Source organism: Pelophylax lessonae (genome assembly GCF_965119305.1).
Source record: "Pelophylax lessonae genome assembly, chromosome: 7".
NCBI lineage: Eukaryota > Metazoa > Chordata > Amphibia > Anura > Ranidae > Pelophylax > Pelophylax lessonae.
In genome coordinates, this window is record NC_138774.1 from 293,278,323 (window position 1) to 293,293,827 (window position 15,505).

A 15,505-nucleotide genomic window follows, 5' to 3' on the forward strand; every position below is an offset into this window, starting at 1 on the left:
CAAGGGACCCTCTCTAAATCATGCTGGCAGGGGATAGGCTTTTCTACTCAGGGTGCTGCATATCTTCATGCCAGACCTCAGAGCTCTGCCAGACCTATGCAGAGGGACCACTGCTTCCACACAGGGGGTCCTTCATTAAAGCATGCTGGCAGGGGACAGGCCTTTCTACTCAGGCAGCCGCATGCCTCCATGCCAGACCTCAGAGCTCTGTCAGACCTCTGCATAGAGACCACTGCTTTCACACAAAGGATTCTCTTTCTCTAAAGCATGCTGGCAGGGGATAAGCTTTTCCACTCAGGTAGCCACATGCCTCTGCGTCAGACCTCTGCAGAGAGACCACTGCTTCCACACAGAGAGCAAGTGACCCTCTCTAAAGCATGCTGGCTGGGGACAGGCTTTTCTACTCATGCAGCCACACATCTCCATGTTAGACCTCAGAGCTCTGTCAGACCTGTGTGTAGGGACCACTGCTTCTACACGGAGTGCAAGGGTCCTTCTCTAAAGCATACTGGCAGGGGATAGGCTTTTCTACTTAGGGAGCTGCATGTCTTAATGCCAGACCTCAGAGCTCTGCCCGACCTATGCAGAGGGACCACTGCTTCCTCACAAGGGGCTCTTCATTAAGGCATGCTGGCAGGGCACAGACCTTTCTACTCAGGGAGCCACGTCTCCATATTAGACCTCAGAGCCCTGCCAGACCTGTGCAGAGAGACCACTGCTTTCCTCACAGAGAGCAAGGGTCCTTCTCTAAAGCATGCTGGCAGGGGATAAGCTTTTCCACTCAGGTAGCCACATGCCTTTGCATCAGACCTCTGCAGAGAGACCACTGCTTCCACACAGAGAGCAAGTGTCCTTCTTTAAAGCATACTGGCAGGGGGTAGGCTTTTCTACTCCGGGAGCTGCATGACTCTATGCCAAACCTTTGCAGAGAGACCACTGCTTCCACACAGTGTCCTTCTTTAAAGCATGCTGGCAGGGGATAAGCTTTTCCACACAGGTAGCCACATTCCTCTGCATCAGACCTCTGCAGAGAGACCACTGCTTCCACACAGAGAGCAAGGGTCCTTCTTTAAGGTATGCTGGCAGAGCATAGGCTTTTCTACTTAGGGAGCTGCATGGTTTCATGCCAAACCTCAGAGCTCTGTCAGACCTCTGCATAGAGACCACTGCTTCCACACAAAGGATTCTTTCTCTAAAGCATGCTGGCAGGGGACAAACTTTTCTACTCGAGTTGTGGCTTTTTTCTAAAGTAAGACTTTGCGCTCATTCTGTTTTGATGCGCCTGTACGCATTTCGCTGATTTCAGCAAAGTTGAGTCGGGCTTTGGAAGATGGAGAACCGACTGCTGCAGGTTATTGCACCTCACACGCCCTCTATGCTCTTGGCACCCCCTCCGAGAATAAACTCCCCCATGTCCGTATAATCTGTGCAAGTCAGGAGACATCATTTTATTGTCACAATAACAAAAAGAGGGCGAAACACAGAGGGGGCAGTGATAGAACGCGTCAGCCCAAAAAACGTTCTAGTTGGTGCCGGTTACCAGGATGAGGTCATTTCAGCTGCTGCTGCACCAGTTACAGAACGCTCATTGACAGACGAGGAGGGATGGGGATTGGGGGGGTGATGGGACAGAAGAGGAGGGATGGGGATTGGGGGGGGTGATGGGACAGAAGAGGAGGGATGGGGATTGGGGGGGTGATGGGACAGAAGAGGAGGGATGGGGATTGGGGGGGTGATGGGACAGACGAGGAGGGATGGGGATTGGGGGGGTGATGGGACAGACGAGGAGGGATGGGGATTGGGGGGGTGATGGGACAGAAGAGGAGGGATGGGGATTGAAGGGGTGATGGGACAGACGAGGAGGGATGGGGATTGGGGGGGTGATGGGACAGAAGAGGAGGGATGGGGATTGGGGGGGTGATGGGACAGAAGAGGAGGGATGGGGATTGGGGGGGGTGATGGGACAGAAGAGGAGGGATGGGGATTGGGGGGGGTGATGGGACAGAAGAGGAGGGATGGGGATTGGGGGGGTGATGGGACAGAAGAGGAGGGATGGGGATTGAAGGGGTGATGGGACAGAAGAGGAGGGATGGGGATTGGGGGGGTGATGGGACAGAAGAGGAGGGATGGGGATTGAGGGGGTGATGGGACAGACGAGGAGGGATGGGGATTGGGGGGGTGATGGGACAGAAGAGGAGGGATGGGGATTGGGGGGGTGATGGGACAGAAGAGGAGGGATGGGGATTGAGGGGGTGATGGGACAGACGAGGAGGGATGGGGATTGGGGGGGTGATGGGACAGAAGAGGAGGGATGGGGATTGAAGGGGTGATGGGACAGAAGAGGAGGGATGGGGATTGAAGGGGTGATGGGACAGAAGAGGAGGGATGGGGATTGGGGGGGGTGATGGGACAGAAGAGGAGGGATGGGGATTGAAGGGGTGATGGGACAGACGAGGAGGGATGGGGATTGGGGGGGTGATGGGACAGAAGAGGAGGGATGGGGATTGGGGGGGGGTGATGGGACAGAAGAGGAGGGATGGGGATTGGGGGGGTGATGGGACAGAAGAGGAGGGATGGGGATTGAAGGGGTGATGGGACAGACGAGGAGGGATGGGGATTGGGGGGGTGATGGGACAGAAGAGGAGGGATGGGGATTGAAGGGGTGATGGGACAGAAGAGGAGGGATGGGGATTGGGGGGGGTGATGGGACAGAAGAGGAGGGATGGGGATTGGGGGGGGTGATGGGGCAGAAGAGGAGGGATGGGGATTGAAGGGGTGATGGGACAGACGAGGAGGGATGGGGATTGGGGGGGTGATGGGACAGAAGAGGAGGGATGGGGATTGGGGGGGTGATGGGACAGAAGAGGAGGGATGGGGATTGGGGGGGGTGATGGGACAGAAGAGGAGGGATGGGGATTGGGGGGGGTGATGGGACAGAAGAGGAGGGATGGGGATTGGGGGGGTGATGGGACAGAAGAGGAGGGATGGGGATTGAAGGGGTGATGGGACAGAAGAGGAGGGATGGGGATTGGGGGGGTGATGGGACAGAAGAGGAGGGATGGGGATTGAGGGGGTGATGGGACAGACGAGGAGGGATGGGGATTGGGGGGGTGATGGGACAGAAGAGGAGGGATGGGGATTGAAGGGGTGATGGGACAGAAGAGGAGGGATGGGGATTGGGGGGGTGATGGGACAGAAGAGGAGGGATGGGGATTGGGGGGGTGATGGGACAGAAGAGGAGGGATGGGGATTGGGGGGGTGATGGGACAGAAGAGGAGGGATGGGGATTGAAGGGGTGATGGGACAGAAGAGGAGGGATGGGGATTGGGGGGGGGGGGGTGATGGGACAGAAGAGGAGGGATGGGGATTGGGGGGGTGATGGGACAGACGAGGAGGGATGGGGATTGGGGGGGTGATGGGACAGAAGAGGAGGGATGGGGATTGAAGGGGTGATGGGACAGAAGAGGAGGAATGGGGATTGAGGGGGTGATGGGACAGACGAGGAGGGATGGGGATTGGGGGGGTGATGGGACAGAAGAGGAGGGATGGGGATTGGGGGGGTGATGGGACAGAAGAGGAGGGATGGGGATTGAAGGGGTGATGGGACAGACGAGGAGGGATGGGGATTGAAGGGGTGATGGGACAGAAGAGGAGGGATGGGGATTGAAGGGGTGATGGGACAGAAGAGGAGGGATGGGGATTGGGGGGGGTGATGGGACAGAAGAGGAGGGATGGGGATTGGGGGGGGTGATGGGACAGAAGAGGAGGGATGGGGATTGGGGGGGTGATGGGACAGACGAGGAGGGATGGGGATTGGGGGGGTGATGGGACAGAAGAGGAGGGATGGGGATTGGAGGGTGATGGGACAGAAGAGGAGGGATGGGGATTGGAGGGTGATGGGACATGTGATATAACGCTTTAGTATAATAGATCACCGACCAAAAAAAAAAGTAATCAGCAGTTTTTATACCCAAATTTCCTATATCTGTCCATTCCTTGTGCAATACAAGTGGTTGTAATAGTTGTAGTATATCCAAAGCCCATAAATACCGCACTAATACTACTAAACACCGCAATAAACACCAATATACTAATATACAGTGCATTGCGAAAGTATTCGGCCCCCTTGAACTTTGCGACCTTTTGCCAAATTTCAGGCTTCAAACATAAAGATATAAAACTGTAATTTTTTGTGAAGAATCAACAACAAGTGGGACACAATCATGAAGTGGAACGAAATTTATTGGATATTTCAAACTTTGTTAACAAATAAAAAACAGAAAAATTGGGCGTGCAAAATTATTCAGCCCCTTTACTTTCAGTGCAGCAAACTCTCTCCAGAAGTTCAGTGAGGATCTCTGAATGATCCAATGTTGACCTAAATGACTAATAATGATAAATAGAATCCACCTGTGTGTAATCAAGTCTCCGTATTAATGCACCTGCACTGTGATAGTCTCAGAGGTCCGTTTAAAGTGCAGAGAGCATCATGAAGAACAAGGAACACACCAGGCAGGTCCGAGATACTGTTGTGGAGAAGTTTAAAGCCGGATTTGGCTACAAAAAGATTTCCCAAGCTTTAAACATCCCAAGGAGCACTGTGCAAGCGATAATATTAAAATGGAAGGAGTATCAGACCACTGCAAATCTACGAAGACCTGGCCGTCCCTCTAAACTTTCAGCTCATACAAGGAGAAGACTGATCAGAGATGCAGCCAAGAGGCCCATGATCACTCTGGATGAACTGCAGAGATCTACAGCTGAGGTGGGAGACTCTGTCCATAGGACAACAATCAGTCGTATACTGCACAAATCTGGCCTTTATGGAAGAGTGGCAAGAAGAAAGCCATTTATTAAAGATATCCATAAAAAGTGTTGTTTCAAGTTTGCCACAAGCCACCCGGGAGACACCAAACATGTGGAAGAAGGAGCTCTGGTCAGATGAAACCAAAATCAAACTTTTTGGCAACAATGTAAAACGTTATGTTTGGTGTAAAAGCAACACAGCTCATCACCCTGAACACACCATCCCCACTGTCAAACATGGTGGTGGCAGCATCATGGTTTGGGCCTGCTTTTCTTCAGCAGGGACAGGGAAGATGGTTAAAATTGATGGGAAGATGGATGGAGCCAAATACAGGACGATTCTGGAAGAAAACCTGATGGAGTCTGCAAAAGACCTGAGACTGGGACAGAGATTTGTCTTCCAACAAGACAATGATCCAAAACATAAAGCAAAATCTACAATGGAATGGTTCACAAATAAACATATCCAGGTGTTAGAATGGCCAAGTCAAAGTCCAGACCTGAATCCAATCGAGAATCTGTGGAAAGAACTGAAAACTGCTGTTCACAAACGCTCTCCATCCAACCTCACTGAGCTCGAGCTGTTTTGCAAGGAGGAATGGGCAAAAATTTCAGTCTCTCGATGTGCAAAACTGATAGAGACATACCCCAAGCGACTTACAGCTGTAATCGCAGCAAAAGGTGGCGCTACAAAGTATTAACTTAAGGGGGCTGAATAATTTTGCACGCCCAATTTTTCAGTTTTTTATTTGTTAAAAAAGTTTGAAATATCCAATAAATTTCGTTCCACTTCATGATTGTGTCCCACTTGTTGTTGATTCTTCACAAAAAAATTACAGTTTTATATCTTTATGTTTGAAGCCTGAAATGTGGCAAAAGGTCGCAAAGTTCAAGGGGGCCGAATACTTTTGCAAGGCACTGTATATGACTATAATTATATGTACTATAGTTACTATATTATGTATATTAAAATACTATATATATATATATATATATATATTAATATATTTTATAGATACAATATTTTAGCCACAGTTACTATAAAGTTTTATTGCATAGTATAAAAAAATGCAATATATTTAGTGAAAAGGCTGAACAGAAGGTACAGAGATCCCAGCTGTCATCTACATGGTGGGCTGTATGGGGGGGGGGGTCTGGGTCTGTATATGGGGGGGGGGGTCTGCGGCTGGTGCAGCCTGGTACAGCTCATTGCATTGTGTTTAGCTGAAGAAATATTCAGCTCAGGCTCTGCGGAGCGAGGAAGAATTTTCTGCATTCCTGAGTGTTTTTACTCCTAAACCAACATGAAAAGGAAAAGTTGGGGGAGGCAAATAATAATATATGAGGAGCTTGGAGGGGAACATTCTTTATACCTGCCCTGTCCATTTTATAAAGTATAAACTAGTCTGGCACTGATAGGGATTGCTGATCTCATATCCTATCCGGCCTCCTCAGCAACAAATTCATTTATTTTACAACACCCAGCGTTGGGAGAATGAGAAGATATATTGTAATTTCCGGAAATACCTATTCTGAGTTATCCAGCTCTCACACCTGTGCGTCATTTATGGAGCAGAACTATTATAGTCCCCTATTACTCTCCTTAGTCCCCCCAAAAATGTCCTCCGTCCCCCTCAATAATGTCCTTAGCAACCCCATTAATATCCTTAGTCCCCCCCCCAATAATGTCCTCAGTGACCCCATTAATTACTTTAGTCCCTCCCATTAATGTCCTCAGTGACCCCATTACTGTCCTCAGCTTTCCCCCTCACAGCACCCCGTTACTGTTCTCAGCTCCCCCCTAGGGCCCATTACTGTCCTCCGCTCCCGCCTAGCTCCTCATTACTGTCCTCAGCTCCCACCCCCCTAGCTCCCCATTACTGTCCTCAGCTCCCCCCAGCACCCCATTACTGTCCTCAGCTCCCCCCAGCACCCCATTACTGTCCTCAGCTCCCCCCAGCACCCCATTACTGTCCTCAGCTCCAATCCCCAAGCTCCCCTCCCCCCTAACTCCCCATTACTGTCCTCCGCTCCCGCCTAGCTCCTCATTACTGTCCTCAGCTCCCCCCTAGCTCCCCATTACTGTCCTCAGTTCCCCCCAGCACCCCATTACTGTTCTCAGCTCCAATCCCCAAGCTCCCCTCCCCATTACTGTCCTCAGCTCCCCCCCAGCACCCCATTACTGTCCTCAGCTCCTGCCTAGCTCCTCATTACTGTCCTCAGCTCCCACCCCCCTAGCTCCCCATTACTGTCCTCAGTTCCCCCCAGCACCCCATTACTGTTCTTAGCTCCAATCCCCAAGCTCCCCTCCCCCCTAGCTCCCCATTACTGTCCTCAGCTCCCCCCAGCACCCCATTACTGTCCTCAGCTCCACCTGCTAAAGCATTTTGAAATCTCCAAACTCCGAAGCCCAATCCGGGAAGACCAAAATCTAGAGAAGGCAAAACCTGAAGACTATGCACCTGGACCCAGTGGTGTATTTTGGTTTTGTGCTGCCCTAGGCAAGACTAATATTGGGCGCCCCCCTTTTGACTCCTATGTAAATTTGCCCCACTCCTTCCTTTTTAACGGATGTGACTCCCTCCAAAATTGAAGGACTTCAAGTCCCAGCATGAATCCCTGAGAGGGGGGTGGGTGAGGGAGGGAGAGAGAGAGAGGGGGGTAAGGGAGGGAGGGAGATAGAGAGAGGGGGGGATGAGAGAGAGGGGGGATGAGAGAGAGGGGGGTGGGTGAGGGAGGAAGAGAGAGAGCGGGTGGGTGAGGAGGCAGGGAGAGAGAGAGGGGATGAGAGAGAGGGGGTGGGTGAGGGGGGAGAGAGAGGGGGGGTGAGAGTGGGGGGGGGGGTGAGAGAGGAGGGGTTGAGAGAGACGGGGTGAGAGAGAAAGAGAGAGGGGGGTGTGTAAGAGAGAGAGGTGAGAGAGAAAGGAGGGGTAAGAGAGAGAGAGGGGAGAGAGAGAGGAGGGGGTGTGAGTGAGAGAGAGGTGATAGAGAAAGGAGGGGTAAGAGAGAGAGGGGGGAGAGAGAGAGGTGAGAGAGGCGACTCTAGCAACCAGTGGCCAAAAGAGTCTCCGGTGGAGGGGGGTGGCTTTTTTGCTGCCCCCCTGCAAAATGCCGCCCTAGGCCTGGGCCTTGTTGGCCTAGGCCAAAATACAGCACTGCCTGGACCCAGACCCTGACGGTCTTCAGGTAAACCCGGACACTGGGTTGGAGATTTCTTCCTTGCCAAAGCACCTCATAATTCCTAACACAGTGTCCAGATCTCCCTGAAGACCATCATGGTGTGGGTCCAGGTCCACAGTGTTCATATTTAGGCCTTGCCATCTCTAGATTTTGGTATTCCCAGATTGGACTTCAGAATTTGAAGATTTCAAAATGCTTTGGCAGGATTGAAATCTGCAACTAAGTGTCCAGGTCTCCTTGATTTTATTGGACTCACCAGCATCTTCTCCCCAGTTGCCAACAATCGAGAAGATGTTCGTAAGAAGAGGTAAGTTTAGTCAATATCTGTAAGGGTTATTTGCTCCTGGACCCACAATCTGCTGGTCTACAATGAGACCTGGACACTGGGTTGGAGATTTCTTTCCTGCTAAAGCACTTTGAAATCTCCAAACTCCGAAGCCCAATCCAGGAAGACCAAAATCTAGAAAAGGCAAGACCTGCACATTGTGCACCTGGACCCAGACCCTGATGGGTTTCAATGAGACCTGGACACTGGGTTGGAGATTTCTTCCTTGCCAAAGCACTTTGAAATCTCCAAACTCCGAAGCCCAATCCGGGAAGACCAAAATCTAGAAAAGGCAAAACCTGAAGACTGTGAACCTGAACCCAGACCCTGACGGTCTTCAGGTAAACTCAGACACTGGGTTGGAGATTTCTTCCTTGCCAAAGCACCTCATAATTTCCAACCTAGTGCCCAGGTCTCCCTGAAGACCATCAGGGCGTGGGTCCAGGTGCCCACAGCCCTTATAATAATAGGCCCGCCAGTATCTTCTCCCCTTTGGCAAACTAGGGAGGTGATGCTGGCGAGAAGAGGTACAGTAAGTTTAGTTTGTATCTGTAAGAACTGTGTGCACCTGGACTCACAATCTGCTGCTCTTCAGCAAGACCTGGACACTGGTTTGGAGATTTCTTCCCAGCCAAAGCTCTTTGAAATCTCCAAACTCCGGAGCCCAGTCGGGGAATACTAAATTCCAGGGAAAGCAGTAAAAACTGTTGTCCTGTGCAGTGGTGTATTTTGGTTTTGTGCTGCCCTAGGCAAGACTAAAATTGGGCGCCCCCTCCTATTTAAATTTGCCCACCCCTTCCTGTTTAATGGATGTGACGCCCTCCAAAATTGAATGACTACAAGTCCCAGCAAGAACCACTGAGATCTCATGAGGGGGGGGGGGTGAGAGAGAAAGGGGGGTGGGTGAGAGGGGGTGGGATGGGTGAGGGAGGGTGTAAGAGAGGGAGGGTGTGAGAGGGGGGGTGAGAGAGAGAGGGGGGAGAGAGAGATAGGAGTGGGAGACCCCCTAGCCCTGCCTGCAGTCCCTCCTGTTCCCCCCTGTCTGTGGGTAGGTGTGTGTGATGCACCTACCTCCCACCTGTCCTCGTCTTTTGGTCCCTTGGTCAGCCTGTTGCTGTCCCAGCTGGGAGCGGAGAGGAGGTTTGAGAAGGAGTGCAGGCTCTGGGAGGTGCCAGGGACCTGCTGCTGCTTAGGACAGGGTGGTGCCGTGGCAGTGGAGGTCTTTTCCCTCGCAGGCTCTCAGTTCTAGCCAGGTTCCAGGGCCAGCCGGCTGCCCGCTCGCTGTGTAAAGACGTTGCAGCTCAGCAGCAGCAGCAGCAGCTGCTGTAGGCGTTGGATTGGTGGATTTTTTTTTGTTGCCCTGCACCCCACTGTCACCGGACTGGCAGGGCTCTTTGGGCCCCACGAGCTCTAGGTGCGGAGGAGGAGGAAGTTTAATCCTCCTCCATTTTGAATCATGACCAGGCCTAGGGAGTCACGGCCGTGACGTCACTGGTTGCTAGATGCCAGCCGGCTCTAGCAAACAGTGGCCAATAGACTCTCAGGTGGAGGTGGGGGCAGCTATTTTGCTGCCCCCCTGCAAAGTGCCACCCTAGCCCTGGGCCTTGTTGGCCTAGGCCAAAATACAGCACTGGTCCTGTGTCTGGAAAACCCTGTGTACTTTCTAGAACCATTTTCACAGTGGCAGGGCCTCGCATTGTCACCATATATCAGATATAAGAGTTCTGTATGAGTGTCTCAGAGTTCTTGTTCCCTCCAGGTACAAGACCAGTTACTGATTATCTCTAGAACCCCGGTTATTACTCTACGCCGGATAACACAGAATTTCATTAAAGTTGGATTAATTCTTTGTTTGTGTAGAGTTTCTGTATTGCCGGCCTGGATCTGAAGGAAATGTACCAAACGCCGGTGTCAGCGAACTCTCGTCACCCTCCCCCGCCATGTACATGTCGTAATAAGATTGATATAGTGAACGCAGACCGCGTGTTTTCTGCCTGGCATGCTTCACTTCCATTGTTTGTTCTGGCTCACAGATCAGTTTAAACCCCGATTCATCTGCCACATGTCATGATTAGCGGATTATTAGGGTAATCTGTACAAGACGGGAGTGTAAAGCCCTTTGCTGAGGGACAGATAGGCTGTCAGAATGGAAAACGACGATAGAAGAATGTATCATCGCTTAATATCCTTCACCGCCCCGGAGAAATGTCTATTTCCAGTATCCATGATGTAGAAGACCCATCGATGATGTAGAAGACCCATCGATGATGCAGAAGACCCATCCATGATGTAGAAGTCCCATCCATGATGTAGAACAGTGTTTCCCAACTCCGATCCTCAGGGCACACTAACAGGCCAGATTTTAAGTATTACCTTGGGGAGATGCAGACTAGAATACTGCAATCACTGAGCAGCAAATGATATCACCTGTGATGTATTTCAGTTTTCTTGCAAACCTGGCCTGTTAGTGTGCCCTGAGGACCGGAGTTGAAAAACACTGATGTAGAAGACCCAGAAATGATGTAGAAGTCCCATCCATGATATAGAAGACCCATCCATGATGTAGAAGTCCCATCCATGATGTAGAAGACCCATCCATGATGTAGAAGACCCATAAATGATGTAGAAGACCCATAAGTGATGTAGAAGACCCATCCATAATGTAGAAGACCCACCTATGATGTAGAAGACCCACCTATGATGTACAAGACCCATCCATGATGTAGAAGACCCATCCATGATGTAGAAGACCCATAAATGATGTAGAAGTCCCATCCACAATGTAGAATTCCCATCCACGATGTAGAATTCCCATCCACGATGTAGAAGTCCCATCCACGATGTAGAAGTCCCATCCACGATGTAGAAGTCCCATCCACGATGTAGAAGTCCCATCCACGATGTAGAAGTCCCATCCACGATGTAGAAGACCCATCCACGATGTAGAAGTCCCATCCACGATGTAGAAGACCCAACCACGATGTAGAAGTGCCATCCACGATGTAGAAGTGCCATCCACGATGTAGAAGTGCCATCCACGATGTAGAAGTGCCATCCACGATGTAGAAGACCCATCCACGATGTAGAAGACCCATCCACGATGTAGAAGACCCATCCACGATGTAGAAGACCCATCCACGATGTAGAAGACCCATCCACGATGTAGAAGACCCATCCATGATGTAGAAGTCCCATCCATGATGTAGAAGAGGGTCTATTGCATGTCTATTGGGTTACATTAGTGGTTGTCAACTAATGAGGTATAGGGGCCCTCAACTGTGTTCTCTGGCAGCTCAAAGGGCCACGTTCAGCATAGGACAAAAGACTATCAGAGACTTTAACCCTTTCACTACCAGAGCCACTTTTTTGCTTTTTACACACGCTTATAAAAAAAATCATTTTAGGCCTAAAATTTATTTAAAACCTCCAAACGTTCTTTGATTTCTGTAGGCAGACACCCTGGGAAATAAAATGGCGGTAGTTCCAATTTTTTAGGTCACACGATATTGGTGCAGCGGATTATGAAACACAAGTATTGGGGCAGAGACCAGCTCAATATATTACCCATTTTTTTGGCAAAATATAAAAGATAAGCTTGCGCCAAGTAAATGGACACCCAACACGTCAAGGCTTGAAATTGCATGCGCCAAACATCAGTAACCCTATATCTTCCATAAATTATGTTTTACGAGCCCCTAGAGGTCATCAGATTATAGTTACAGATTGGATACCAGGGGGTTGCTTACAGTAGGCTATGCAGCCTGGACTACTACACGGGGACCTGCACCCTGCAGTGCTGGATGAGCCGATTTTGACTTTGCACCTCCCAACTTCTGAATAGAGCCTGTTGCTCTAAGGACTGTAAAACAGACCTTGCATTTATTCAAACGCACTCCTGCTTGCGCCACTGTTTACATGTTTGTCTGGATGAGCCTAGCCTTTGCTTGGTAAAGGGGGGGGGGGGGCTCTGATGTGACAGAGGGACCTCTGGTGTTGTGAAGGACTTCTGGTGTAATGAAAATCTTCTAGTGTTCTAAGGCAGTGCTCCCCAACCTTTTTATTGCCGCGGACCCGTCAACGTTTGATAATTTTTCTGTGGCCTGCTGAGGGGGGGGGGGGGGGAGACGTCAATGCACAGTGCCACAGCGTGCCCCCAATCAATGCACAGTTCCACAGCATGCCCCCAATCAATGCAGAGTGCCACAGCATTGCCCCCAATAAATGCAGAGTGCCACAGCAATGCCCCCAATAAATGCAGAGTGCCACAGCATTGCTCCCAATAAATGCAGAGTGCCACAGCATTGCTCCCAATAAATGCAGAGTGTCACAGCATTGCCCCCAATAAATGCAGAGTGCCACAGCATTGCTCCCAATAAATGCAGAGTGTCACAGCATTGCCCCCAATAAATGCAGTGTCACAGCATTGCCCCCAATAAATGCAGAGTGTCAAAGCATTGCTCCCAATAAATGCAGAGTGTCACAGCATTGCCCCCAATAAATGCAGAGTGCCACAGCATTGCCCCCAATAAATGCAGAGTGCCACAGCATTGCTCCCAATAAATGCAGAGTGTCACAGCATTGCCCCCAATAAATGCAGAGTGCCACAGCATTGCTCCCAATAAATGCAGAGTGTCACAGCATTGCCCCCAATAAATGCAGAGTGCCACAGCATTGCCCCCAATAAATGCAGAGTGTCACAGCATTGCCCCCAATAAATGCAGAGTGTCACAGCAATGCCCCCAATAAATGCAGAGTGTCACAGCAATGCCCCCAATAAATGCAGAGTGCCACAGCATTGACCCCAATAAATGCAGAGTGCCACAGCATTGCCCCCAATAAATGCAGAGTGCCACAGCAATGCCCCCAATAAATGCAGTGTCACAACAATGCCCCCAATAAATGCAGAGTGCCACAGCAATGCCCCCAATAAATGCAGAGTGCCACAGCATTGCTCCCAATAAATGCAGAGTGCCACAGCATTGCCCCCAATAAATGCAGAATGTCACAGCATTGCCCCCAATAAATGCAGAGTGCCACAGCATTGCCCCCAATAAATGCAGAGTGCCACAGCATTGCCCCCAATAAATGCAGAGTGCCACAGCATTGCCCCCAATAAATGCAGAGTGCCACAGCAATGCCCCCAATAAATGCAGAGTGCCACAGCATTGCCCCCAATAAATGCAGAGATGCCAGCGTTCCCCCCACGAGATACGTGCACTTACCTCACGGCAGCTTCTCTGCAGTCCCCGGGTCTCCTCGAGTCCTCCCACCACCTCCTCGGCCGGTGGCATGGGGTTTGCCTTTCGGCCAATCAGGAAGCGGGAGGACCCGCTCCCTGATTGGCCAGAAGGAGGATCCGTGTGACAACAATAACGAATTTTCATTCACTATTGTCACTCAATGGGCGGGCTCGGGGCGCAGTGCTCTGCTCCCCGGCCGCCACAGTAAAATAATGTAAAGTTCCTCTTGCGGCCCAGTACCGTTTCATCCACGGACCGGTACCGGTCCGTGGCCCGGGGGGGTTGGGGAACACTGTTCTAAGGGACATCTGATGTGAAGGGGGGACTTCTGATGTGAAGGGGGGCCTTGGATGTTATGAGGGCTTTCTGATGTGAAGTGGGGACTTTTAATGTGAGGGGGGGACGTTCTGGTGTTATGAGGGACTTCTGAAGATAAGGAGGAACTTGTGGTGACTTCTTAAGAAGGGGGGACGTCTGGTGTTATGTGGGACTTCTGATGTGATGAGGGACTTCTTATGAAGGGAGGACTTCTGGGGTTATGAGTGAATTCTGATCTGAATGACTTCTGATCTGAAGAGGGGACTTTTGGTTTAATGAAGGACTTCTGATGAAGGGGGGATTTCTGGTGTTATGAGGGACTTCTGTTGTGATGAGGGACTTCTTATGAAGGGAGGACTTCTGGTGTTTTGAGTGACTTCTGATCTGCAGGGGGAACTTATGATATGAATGGGGGGACGTCTGGTGTTCTAAGGGACTTCTGTTGTGATGAGGGACTTCTTATGAAGGGAGGACTTCTGGTGTTATGAGTGACTTCTGATCTGCAGGGGGAACTTATGATATGAATGGGGGGGCGTCTGGTGTTATGAGGGACTTCTATTGTGATGAGGGACTTCTTATGAAGGGAGGACTTCTGGTGTTATGAGTGACTTCTGATCTGAAGGGGGGACTTCTGGTGTAATGAAGGACTTCTGATGAAGGGGGGACTTCTGTTGTGATGAGGGACTTTTTATGAAGGGAGGACTTCTGGTGTTATGAGTGACTTCTGATCTACAGGGGGAACTTATGATATGAATGGGGGGGCGTCTGGTGTTATGAGGGACTTCTGTTGTGATGAGGGACTTTTTATGAAGCGAGGACTTCTGGTGTTATGAGTGACTTCTGATCTGAAGGGAGGACTTATGATATGAATGGGGGGACGTCTGGTGTTATAAGGGACTTCTGTTGTGATGAGGGACTTCTTATGAAGCAAGGACTTCTGGTGTTATGAGTGACTTCTGATCTGAGTGACTTCTGATCTGAAGGGGGACTTCTGGTTTAATGAAGGACTTCTGATGAAGGGGGGACTTCTGGTGTTCTAAGGGACCTCTGTTGTGATGAGGGACTTCTGATGAAGGGGGGGGGGGGACTTCTGGTGTTCTGATGGACTTCTATTGTGATGAGGGACTTCTGATGAAGGGAGGACTTCTGGTGTTATGAGTGACTTCTGATCTGAAGGGGGACTTCTGGTGTAATGAAGGACTTCTGATGAAGGGGGGACTTCTGGTGTGATGAGGGACTTCTGAAGTGCTGGGGGGGCTTTTGATGTGAAGGGGAGACTTGTGCTGTCATGAGGAACTTCTGACGTGTAATGGGGGGGGGGGGTGGATATGACGTTATTTATTAGGGTGTGTTGTTTATTCATTTATATAAATGTTATTAATTGATTTATAAATCAATTTTTTTTTTTGGCCAAGGAATATTTGTAAAGCATACAATATGGCCTTCGTACTGAAAAGTCTGGAGACTCCTGACGTCGAAGGAATGGGAGGTTTGAGGGTAAATAAGACTTATGTCTATACAAACCATTTAATAAGGGAGAGATCTTTGAGTTTGCTAAGGGAAATATTTCATATGACTCTTTACTATTTTAGGTACAGTTTTTGACATTTGTGCTTTCATTTCTTCCCATACATTT

The 15,505-nt window shown here is 50.2% G+C and overlaps 1 protein-coding gene across 1 annotated transcript in view; it reads left to right on the forward strand.

Moving 5' to 3' along the window:
* The window catches only part of LOC309559897 (protein crumbs homolog 1-like), a 176,082-nt gene that overhangs the window by 107,205 nt on the left and 53,372 nt on the right, over positions 1-15,505 (forward strand). The gene's annotated exons all lie outside the window — the stretch shown is intronic.